General features: G+C 38.5%; 1 protein-coding gene across 1 annotated transcript in view; it reads left to right on the top strand.

The window, feature by feature from the left end:
- Positions 1–2,191: 2,191 nt before the first annotated feature.
- The window catches only part of LOC119730819 (betaine--homocysteine S-methyltransferase 1-like), a 34,835-nt gene continuing 24,546 nt past the window's right edge, over positions 2,192–12,480 (top strand). Inside the window, exon 1 of the mRNA XM_038203858.1 lies at positions 2,192–2,591. The gene's annotated coding sequence lies outside the window, so the exon portion shown is untranslated. The remainder of the gene's footprint in view (positions 2,592–12,480) is intronic.

The raw sequence follows: 12,480 nt of genomic DNA, 5'->3' as shown, positions 1-12,480 counted from the left end.
AATTAAAGTAAAAACAAATATAAAAACTGCCATGGTTGATTTTTCAGGAATTTTCAAATAAAAAAGGGTCTTTTTATTGTAACTTCCGGTTTGATGACGTCATTTGCTTAAAACTTCGCACACGTCTTAAGTGGGTCAAGGTCATCATATACACCAATATTTAGGCGATTACGACAAACTTCGCCACAGACATCTATTCAAAATACATTTTTGCTAATTTTCAACCCGTCGCTAGAGGGCGCTCGAAGATTGCATGACGTCATCGGTAGATGATTTGAAGAATACTATTGGCCAAGAGACTAACACCGTTAAAAGCAAGTTTATATCTATTACCACTTTCAAATGATAAGCCACTTCCGGTTTGGGCCTTTTTCGACCGGAAGCAGGGGTCACGTGATTTCACGCACACTGAATAAAATAAAGACCTCAACCTATTCTACCACTTGCCGGCAACAAAATGCTGCGGACGCGTACGGTTGATTTCTTATGCATTTTTGAATATTAAAAGTGTCACAATTTAATTGCCTATAAATACACACCTGATGACGTCATCATGACGTCATCATTACACAATGTTCTTTAAATTAGGGTCTTTGCTTAGACAAAGATTGGTGTAAATGAATTACTGGCAAAGAGTCAAAAATGCCCTTTGCAAATCGACAATTTTTTTTAATCTTCTGTGTACAAAGTCTATGGGAAAAATTAAATATTCAAAAATCTATAATAAATTAGTCGATGACGTCACCATGACGTCAATCTTCGGGACACATCTTTGCTATAGGGACTATGCTTATGCTAACTTTGAATGATGTATAACAAAGATTAATGCCAAAAGTGGCGTTGAGAAAAAACGTGCACAAAGTCTATGGGATTTAGGCGACAAAAAGAAGAAGCCAAAAAAAAAAAAAAAATGAGAACAAAAACAAAGGCTTTTCCGCAACTTTGCGGAAAAGCCAAAAAAAAAAATGAGAACAAAAACAAAGGCTTTTCCGCACTATGCGGAAAAGCCAAAAAAAAAAAAATGAGAACAAAAACAAAGGCTTTTCCGCAACTTTGCGGAAAAGCCAAAAAAAAAAAAAAAAATCAGAACAAAAAGAAAGGCTTTTTCGCAAAATTGCGAAAAAGCCAAAAAAAGAAAAAAAAAAAAGAAAAAAAAAATCTTAACGAAAACAAGAGCTGTTTCGGTGTGTACACCGAAACAGCTAAAAAAAAAAAAAAAAAATAGCTGTTTCGAAAACAATAGCTGTTTCGGTGAGTCACCGAAACAGCTAAAAAAAAAAAGAAAAAAAAAATCTTAACGAAAACAAGAGCTGTTTCGGTGTGTCACCGAAACAGCTAAAAATAGGGCAATTTTTAGTATGGAATTGATGATATTCCATCAGGAATTGAAGATTATTCCTTCAAATTTCTTTAATTTACAAAATCCATTCTCAATGAAAATGTTGGCATTATGTTTATTCGGTCGAAGGGAAGAAAACTAGTACGCGGAGAAATACACACCGAGTGCTTTGGCCCAAGGCACTGCATAGACCCTGGTGCGCAGCAGCAGCCTGCGATAGAAAAATGACAGACACTATTAACCGCCATATCATTACGCCATGGAAAATTACCGAGAGCAGAGCGGGGTAAACGGACGCTGGGTGGGAGACATCTCGCAATGTCTTCCCGCTATTTTTGGTCAGTCACCAAAAGAAAATCCTTAAAACTTAGTCAAAGCTTGAGACCTTAACCCTAAAAGGGCCGGGGGGCGGAATCCGCCCCCCCCCCTCAACATTTTCCGTGATAGCCTCTAAAAAAATGTTTTTCGCGACCCGAGCTGTTATGACTTTTTAGCCTCGAGCTTTGCGCATCTTTTGATACCAAAAATATAAAAATCGGACCACGGGTTGCCGCGTAGCGAAAATTTTTCCGGCGCTACGCGCCGTGAAAACTGAATTTTCGCATATACGTCGTGTACACAGAGCAGAATTGCCATTCGTACATATGAATAATTAATTAGCCATAATTCCAAAACCCTTTGACCTATAGTCATGAAATTTCTTGGGTATGTCAAGGAAGAGTTGTTCTATGCATGTATCGAGTTTCAAAATTTTTCGTCACTCGATGGCCGAGATCTTAGGGGGGGCCGAATCCGCCCCCCCCCCCCGGCTGAGAGATGGTCAAAATAACCCGGCCCCTTTAGGGTTAACCACCGAGTCGACCGTCTAGCTTCAAGCTACCAACGCAGGAACTCGTACATCACACCATGGAATCTTCATGTGCGTAGCTAATGTCGAATTTGGACGCTTGGAGTCTGGCAATTCAACCAGGAAACCGGCCTCATGTGCGGGGCCACTGCAACATTTTAACGGCGCTGACATGTTGCGGCGTCGTCGTCGACTCGTCGTCGCGTAAACTGACTTGAACTTTGCTGTAGGCCTACAGAACTTGTCATAAAAACTTGTGTTTCACAGAACTGAACTGGACTTGCCTTCCTGTGCTGAACTTAACTAAATGGACATGTGGAATTTCTGTGAACTCGTAATTTTGTCGAATGATCTGAATGACGTTTTTGGAAAATACTGAAGTCAAGCGTTTGGAGTTCGTCGGGGGTAAGTCCAACTTTAAATAAGGAACTATTGAGGTGAGTGAAAATCTATCTTCTCCTCCGATCCGGACACAGACAACGAAAGAACGAAAAAGCGTGTCACTGAGTATTCTGCACTTTGAGCAATGTTACGTACATTTTGAAATGCCTGAAATTCCATTCCTGTCTGCATTTTAAACCTCAATTCGAAGTAAATTACAGCCAGAAAATTCCTCCTTTTTTTGGTCCTCAAATCGCATTTATTTTAAAAAAATTCAAATGGTACCTACAATAAGCACGACGTAGTGCATTTTGTGTACATGAGGTTGTCTTTTACATTGTTGAAGTTTGTACGATAAAAGTCGGTAAATTTTCTCTTTAAATCTCTGATTTTTAAAATCCCCAGATTTTAGAATAAGCACGATACATGAGTGTTGTTGCCAACAAATGGCTCCCATTTTGAGTCTCCTACATGAGTTTGTCGTTTGCATAGCTAAACATTGTACGTTGAAATTCCATTCCTGCACGTAGGCGAAATCCCTTTTGATTTAGAGTAATTTGCATATGAATACCTTCCAATGTGTTTGTCAATACGCGTGTACGATAAGCCGTCTCTTTCATGTCGCGCTATTGATGCATTGCGCTTTTGCACGGGGTTTCTTTGAGTTTGTGGCATCTCGTGGCAGGCGCAGTGGGCGTGGTCATAGATTTCGATGATTCTTATTGGTTGAAAAGTTGTAAGGACGCGCGAGCTGTATGCGGCCAGGTGCACTGTCTTTGCTACACTTTCAAAGACATTCCGGCGAGGGGCTTTTAGGGGTTTACTCAAATGTTGTAGTAAACATGTTTAGTTTTTCATTAGAGATTTGGCGTTCCTTGGAATTTAGTTAGCATTTGCCCTTATAATTGTATTAAAATGACTGGTTTAAAGACTTAAATATGAGAAAAAAATAGTGTCGAGCATTTATTCAATTATTTAGAGATGACGCATGAATTCGAGGAGTTAGCAGCGGAACCAACGGAGTTTCCGTAAAACTGAATTTATTTAATGCAAGTACATCATTTAGATTCCTGTAGGGTGGCATTCCAATGGACCAATATCAATTTTATGGACATTGTATCCACTGATCTCAATTCTTTATATAAATTGCTCAAAATACACTTTACACCATTACCTTTAGGGTATTTCCTGTATTATAAGTTCCAGAAGCCAGAGATAAAGGAAACAAAATTGACAGCTGAATTATTTTGATTATGATTGTATACATTTAGATTGTTAAGGAGAGTCGATGGAATTGTTTGAAGCTCATAAGAAATGGAGAAGACCTGCTGTTGAGGATAATGATGACCATGAATTGACGTTTGGAAAAAGGAAAATAAGGCAAAGTTATGAATGTATTAAAGGAATGATTACGATTAACGTTAAGGCGGGGTTGGTGGGGGTATAGGCACATGACGCGCGTAGGCAGCCGAGCACACCAGCAGCAGCGTAAGGGAGCGTGACCTGGCACAACCATGGTGTAAAAATTTACTTCATAAAAAAAATATTGTAACAAAACATTTACAATGCTTAAAATAATTGACCTTTTTTCTAGTCGGAGTAAAAATCAGCTGGAAAATCTTAGCTTGATACTTAATCAAAAATAATTAACAGCAGTTAATTAAAATCGTATCAAGGCAGTGCATTCCTATCGAAGAAATTGAGATTCCTTTTATATCCAATTACAGAGCTCTATAAGGTTATGGGTTGGCATCCGTTATTTATAAAATAGGAGGACATCTTTGGGGTATTTTTTCGCTATGTCTTGTAGGTGAGATATCGTCTTCCCGAGGTAAAATTTCATCACGGGTGGGTGATATCTTTTAGGTGAGATGTTGTCTTCTCAAAAAAAAAAGATATATTTTCGGGTCGGTGATATCTTGTAGGTGATATATTCTCTTCCCGAGAAAGAAAATATTTCTCGGGTTGAAGATATCTTGTGTGTGAGATGTTATATTCCCGAGAATAAAAAGTGTATCTCGCGTAGATTATGTCTTTGTAATTTAGATATCGTCTTCCCGAGATAATATTTCATCACGGGTTGGTGATATCTTTTAGGTGAGATGTCGTCTTCTCGGAAAAACAAACATTTCTCGGGTTGACTATATCTTTTGGGTGAGGTGTTATCTTCTCGAGAATAAAATATTTCTCGGGTCGATGATGTCTTATAATTTAGATATCATCTTCCCGAGTTAATATTTCATCACGGGCTGGTGATATCTTTTGCCTGAGATGTTATCTTCTCGAGAAAACAAATATTTCTCGAGTTGATGATATCTTGAAGGATATCGTCTTTCAGAGATGGTTTTACACTGGTTGGCGATATCTTCATTTTTCCCGAGACCTAATCAGTTAATTTATAAATTAAAAACAGACGATAGATGTCTACTTTCTGAGATTAAAAAAATGATCTTGTCAACCCGTAACAGAAATACGGGGAGCTCTGTAAAATATGATTATTGTAAAGAATAAGTATATTTTACTGACTAAAAATCGTAAAAACAGCTTTTCCTATAACTCATTAACTAAAAAACAAATGTAAATTTTAATCACAAGTTTTAAATCTTAAATTTAGAAAAATCCGATAAGGGCTTCCTGTTTCATAGGAAAATCAATGAAAACGAGTAAGGCAAAGCTATATGTAGCCAAATAAAAATATAAATTATGAAAGTGGATAGAGAGCAAGTGATCATTAAATAATACTTATAAATAAGTAAAATTTGAATGATAGAGTATTAGGAGCTTAAGCGTGCCGCAAAAAGCCATGCAAAAGCAGCTTGCAAGACGATTAGGAACTTTGGGAATTGGGGAGGGAACGAAATATATTAAAATGTTTTACCAACGTTTTGATCCTGACAATGCCTTGTGCATTGACAATAACAACACAAGTTGGAATGTGAAAATAGAAGAATCAGCGAAGCAGACGGACCCACGGAGATGTCAACATATCAACAAATCAATTTTTAATCGACTTAATAATATCAATTTAATAATGGCATATTGCCTTGAGCTTTGCCGCATCACAGCCATATTAATTTGCTGATTATTTTTGTGCATGAAGACAAAGGAATTACCTTTTAAAAGTAATGGTGTAAAGTAGTTCATTAAGCATTCCTTTTAAAATTTCGCGAAATTGTTGTGTTGGTCAGTGTCCATTGAAATACCGCCCTCTATAGATTAAAGTATACTATTGAGATAGGTGACACCTTGTTGGTTACTACTATTGAGAAACACGACACCCTTGATGGGTGCTACTATTGAGAAAGACGATACCCTTGATGGGTGCAACCGAGAACACCCTTGATGGGTGCTACTATTGATAAAGACGACACCCTTGATGGGTGCAACCGAGAACACCCTTGATGGGTGCTACTATTGATAAAGACGACACCCTTGATGGGTGCTGCATCGCCAACAATTCAACAGAATTATTAATGTATAAAGTTGTAAAACCAGTAACATATTGTGTTTTAACACCCTTGATGGGTGCTGCTATTGAGAAAGACCACACCCTTGATGGGTGCTACTATTGAGAACGACGACACACTTGATGGGTGCTACATTACCAACAATTCAACAGGATTATTAATGTCTAAAGTTGTAAAACCAGTAACATATTGTGTTTTAACACCCTTGATGGGTGCTGCTATTGAGAAAGACCACACCCTTGATGGGTGCTACTATTGAGAACGACGACACACTTGATGGGTGCTACATCACCAACAATTCAACAGAATTATTAATGTATAAAGTTGTAAAACCAGTAACATATTGTGTTTTAACACCCTTGATGGGTGCTACTATTGAGAAAGACCACACCCTTGATGGGTGCTACTATTGAGAACGACAACACACTTGATGGGTGCTACATCACCAACAATTCAACAGGATTATTAATGTATAAAGTTGTTAAACCAGTAACATATTGTGTTTTAACACCCTTGATGGGTGCTGCTCATGCTATTGAGAAACGCGGACGGCCTTGATGAGTGCTACTATTGAGAAAAACGACAAAGTTGAAGGGTGCTACCTAGAACGACGTCACCCTTGAAGGGTGCTATTAGTGAGAAACACGACACCCTTGATGGGTGCTAATATTGAGAAAGACCACACCCTTGATGGGCGATACTATTGAGAGAACGACACCCTTGATGGGTGCTACTATTGAGAAAGACTACACCCTTGGTGGGTGCTACCGGGAAAGACAACACCCTTGATGGGTGCTACTATTGAGAAAGTCAACACCCTTGATGGGTGCTACCGAAACAGTTGACACCCTTGATGGGTGCTACCGAGACAGTCAACACCGCCAACAAATTAGTTCAATGTAGAATTATAAATGTATACTGTCTATCAATGTATAATGTTTATAAATGGATAATGGATAATGTTTTGTAATAAGACAAAGGGGTCAAACATTATATTTATATTTCTCCAAGGAGCCTCAATCTCTGATTGTCAACCGTCTGTCCGATATTTGCAACGAAGAAACTAAGACGATAGGTATCGGTCTCCGGGACCTTTAAGGATTAAAGCAATACATTAATCATTCGTTAAACGGTATATACAAGTTCGAGAACGACAAATGGAATCGAAAAAAATGGCTGTCAATCATTTTGTTCTATCTGTGTATAGGAAAAAAATAAGACATGGATATCGACCTCCGGCTAAGGATTAAGACAATACATTAACCATTCGTGACGATTACCAGTTCGAGGACGAACTGTGGAATCGAAAAAAAATGGCTGTCAATCATTTGTCCGATCTGTGTGGGCCCTACAGGAAATTAAAATAAGACGTTTAGTATCGACCTCATTCGTTCGTTAGGATTGCAAGTTCGTGTTTGAGTTCGAGTGCGAACAAAGTTCGTGTTTGAGCTCGAGTGCGAACAAAGTAACACGAGTAACGTTAGCAGGCGAACTAAAGTAACGAGTACTTAAACCGTGGAAAATAGTTGTGCGAAATTATGGTGTGGCTATGCGTAGTATGTTCTTTCAAATTTATCTCCGTTCGATTGAAAATGACTTTTCTAAAAGATGACATAAATGAAAAGGTGAAAATCTTCAAGGGTAAATCAGTGAGGAGAAATTATTACAGCGGAACTGTGGCATAAAAACAAAGAATTGTCAATCATTAATTTGCCGTTATTATATTTGTGTGTAAAGAAAATAAGATGATGGATGTCTACCTGTTAGGTGTGGATTAAAACATCAAATGTATTGTTCGTTAACGATTACGAGTTCGTATTGAGTTCGAGTGGAACCGTGAAATCGAGAACATTGCAACTAGTTGTCAATCATTTGGCCGATATGTCTACAGGTAGAAAATAAGACCGTAGACATCGATCTGCTAAGTGTGGATTAAACCAACGATTTTGTATTGTTCATTAATAATTACGGGTTCCTGTAGAGTTCCGTTTGTAACAATTCGTTAAGGCCATGTATACAGCTCTAACTTTTTAAAATTTCAGTCACGTCTATATATCGTACGTTTTCTTGTCATCTACACATTGTGAAATAGGGCCATGTGTAAATAACTGTCTTCGTCGCTTTGTAGATATTTGTGCCAAACCCAACTTTTTTTGATGTTTTCTTCTGGACTTATGTGACAGATTATTAACATGATTCTAGGGCCATGTGAACATATCTTACTTTGTCTTTGTACAAATTCTTTCTACTTTATTTTGTAAAATTATTTTAGGGCCATGTGGTGTAGAGATCCTATCCGTTCTGTAGAAATTCCTCGAATAGCCGGACGTGTGTTTTCTTGCAAACTGTTTTTGCATTCATCCCGTCTTGAGTCCGAATCGTGTAAAACACTCTATCTTGGCCCATGTGTTAGGCATCCAGAGCTATTTTAAAGCTTTAAAAAAGCTTAGGGGGCCTAAACGATCTAAGTTTCCTTGTATACTCTGTGTATTGCTCACCCGTTGTAACTTCACCGTGGTTCAAACGAGTGAAATACTGTATGTAAGGCCATGTTAACAAATCTACTTTTCTTGTCTTCTTTGCCACGGTTTTCTCAGCTGCAACGCCACACCCTAAGTTAACTAAAACTTGGAGATATATTGTTTTAAAAAAATGCTCTACATTAATAGGGCCATATGCAGATCTGACAGGAACATGTGCATTTATCCAGTCTCCAGTGTGAATCATTGTGTAAAATACTCCAGGACCATCCATGTTGAAGCTTGGCTTAGAAAAGCTCAAATATGGAATCTAAGTTACTTTTATTGTATGCCTCACTTGTTATAACTTCACAGTTTTAAGGAGTGAAATACTCGGGGGCCATTTTTACAAATCTACTTTATTTGTCTGTTGCAGCAATTTTCTCAACTGCAACGCTACGCCCATGCATCTTACAAACGTGGAGATCTATTGTTTACAAAAAAAAATGCTCTACGTGTATAGGGTCATGTGCGGATCTTACAAATTCCCAGTTACATGTCTCGGTCATGAAACGTAATCACAATGATGATTTTAATTATTCCACAATCATTCCGCTTCATGAAATAGTCTCTGATCTTTGTGGAAATGGGTCTTATGGACATAGATTATTGTTTGTGTTTTTCCGTAATATCCGATTGACGAAGATCGGTAATTGCCTTTTGTGTTAGGGCCATGGTGTCCATGTTGCTTATGTAAATCAGGTGTAATGACACCTGTTAAGTCGGATACACGTCGTAATCGCTTTTTAAAGTGTATAGCCTGAATTTTCAGAGTGAAGCAATATGCATCAAGTGATTTTTTTAACACCCAGAACACCAGTGGAGGTTTTGATCGATGGTACTTTTCAATTTTGATAAGTCCGATCGCAGCAGGTCGGCAGTGTGATGTTGTTTCCCTTTGAACAGGTACATGTTGCTTTGTGCAAACTGGAATTATCATCTTTGCGACACAAATTAATCTATTTAGAAGTAAACTCAGCCTTTTTTTCTCAACGGTTGAATCCATTACAGTGGTCAGGTAAGGCCACTAATTGGATTATCTTCAACCTGTGTATGTAAGAGACAGTTAGGCCTAGAGATCTAAAGCGCGGACCCAAACTATGTTCCCCATTTTCTATGATTGTATCATTATAGTGGTCAAGTAAGGACCATTAATATACGGTTCCCTTCTTTTTATAGCACATCACCGGTCACTTCTTTGACCAGGAAACCACTGAATATTGTACAATATTCAAAACAAAACCTAGCTCCGCTAGGAAGACTTCTTTTATTTTCAGCCACTTATTATTAGACTAGGAAGACCAGCAAGCTAGTGTGCTCATGTGATGCGGAGGAACCGGAAGCAGGGAGGAGGAACAACGGATGACCGATGACCCTGCTTGTTGGACAACCCATTACTGATTTCTCAGGTAAAAATATTAATGTTACTTTCCCTTTCGAATAATGTCTTAGGTTGTCTTAAGTGGTTTGCGATTACCGACACCTTATTAAGATAAATCTTAGAAGAAAATTATTATTGTTTTTTTTTTTAATGATAATCATTAAACAAATTAACAAATAAAAAAGAAAAGCAACAGCCACATAATTGTTCCGCACACATTTTATTACATGTGTTCCTTCTAATCTTCTGGCAGAGACGACGGTGTGCAAGATGAGATGTCATTCTGGACGAAGATGCGAGTCCCTTCTGAATCCCAAGGAACCGGAAGCAGGGAGGTGGACCAACGGAAGGACTGAAGACCCTGCTTGCAGAGCACGTCTTCGCTAATTCTTGAGGTAATTTTGCAAAAGAAACTGATGTATTTTTTTTCATTTTCAATTTTGTCTTCGTCTTCGGGCGGTGGCATATCTATTGTTATGCCACATCTGCTCAATCCGATAGTTGGTTTGTGCTTCGAATGTGAAAAAAAATGTGTAAAAGATAAGATCATTTTTTTTTTATCTTTGCAGATTCCTCTTGCTTCGTGTGAGCCGCAGGAACGCTGACAATATACTAAACTGAACTCATCGTGTACAAGTGGTGTCCTGTATTGATGAAACATAACTATGGTCGACCGGTCCATGCCAAGTTTAGCCATTTTCAAGGGTATTTTGATGCCTTCTTAATGCAAATGTCCATTTTCATTAGCAAAAATGTGATGTCATTTCAGGCAGAAATCTCAAGTGTAACGGCGATTTAAGCACCAAAAGTTGCCAGAACTTCGAGTGGAACCGTGAAAGTCAGACTTCACCCGAATCGAATGTACACCTAACTGAACTATCGGCCCTCGCTTTTGTTGATAAAAAATATGATTTTGTTTGACAGGCCGTATTACACTTTATATTTGTCAAAAGCACTTATTTTTTGTATCATAATAAAGCACACGATTTCAACTTTTCACTTATTTAGCCATCTTGGCCAAACAGTGCATGTATCTAGGCATTTCTCGTGTTTTTCTGTAGTCTCGAATAAATCTCGTAAAATCTCGCGTACGCTTTTGGGCCATATGCATGCGTGACCTCGGGACAAGAAACTGAGGTCAAACACGGCTGTGTGCGTGACACGGCCGCTGACTGGAGATCAATGCATGGGTATCGCCAAATGGTCACCAGTCAGTGCGCAGCCTACTCGATAATGAGCCACACAGCGAGATTTTATTTGCAGCGCGTGGACGGTCTCGGACCGTTCGAGACTGCACGAGGTTTTGCGAGTGTTCGGTGGTACCCCTGGATAAAGGGACAGGAAACCCGTTTCGTAGCAGTAGCTGACTAAAATGGAGTGGATTCTGAAACTACGATAATTTCTGCGTCGATTGAAACCATTTTTTTGCTGATTATTACAGGCTTAAAGTTATAAATAAGCGATGTGAAATGAGAGGTGATTCTTGAACATTTTCGACGATGCCTGTACTTTTTTGGTGCTCCTGACTGTTTTGGGATATTTGGGGACATAATTCGTCACTTTCTGGTAAGTTGAAGAGTTACGCTTTCGAACCATACCATTCCCATCTCTGCAGGTTCTACCGCCGATTTTTAATTTGATACGAAATATTTGCGAAAATTGCATGATTGCAGTCGCAATGTGCGATTCGAATGACGTCATACGTGTCTTTTGTGTACGGGTTGTGTGTACTGTGTGCGTGTTTTGTGGGTGCATTACCACCGATGTCGACAATAGGTTCCTACCCGTTAGTTTTGCATGTCGAAAGTACGAACAATGTTTATACTATACGATTAAAAATCAGATTTGTTTTTTTTTAATTCATGAAATTAAACAGGCATCACTCAAGATTGTCCTTGTCGGTCAATTCATGTCAGTCATAAAATATGAAGAACAATTCTTTTCTGGTACTGTTTTCAGATCTTGCGGTGGGGATGGGATTTTTTGAAGTAGTCGCGAAACAATTCCTTCCTAAATAAATCAGCAAAAAAATACATGTAGATTATTACTTAGATTTGTTTTCTCTCTTTCTATTTTCTTACAGGCCAAGTACGCAGAGTGATTGACCCTTTTCCCTATCAAGACTAGTTGAACACAACACCTGAACTTGCAGACAGTTCGCAACTATTTCAATGGAACTTTATTTACCATGAAATTAAACTTAATGCTGCGACCGGATAAGTGTTGTTCAAACCCGACCAGAAACCGACCAAACTTGCTTAAACTGACTTTCTGTTAGGTCGCCATAAGTTTGTCCATCATTTTAGTCGGGCCAGGTTGGTTTCGGTATTGCGTTTTAAGTCTTCTAATTGTGTTGAGTCAGTGTAACCCGAAATAAACCCAAACAGGAAGAAATGTTGCAACCTGAGGCCACTTTTTTTCATAAATTTCCAATGTTGTTAGAAAATACTTAAAATTGTCTAGACTCTACAAAGACTTTGTACACAATCATGGAAGTGGCGTCAGGTTGCAACATTTTTTCCGTTGGTTTTCCTTAAATGTTTGTC

Source organism: Patiria miniata, unplaced genomic scaffold, assembly GCF_015706575.1.
Source record: "Patiria miniata isolate m_02_andy unplaced genomic scaffold, ASM1570657v1 HiC_scaffold_22, whole genome shotgun sequence".
Classification (NCBI taxonomy): Eukaryota; Metazoa; Echinodermata; class Asteroidea; order Valvatida; family Asterinidae; genus Patiria; species Patiria miniata.
Note: the sequence above shows the minus strand (reverse complement) of the source record. Positions and strands in the feature narration are given on the sequence as shown.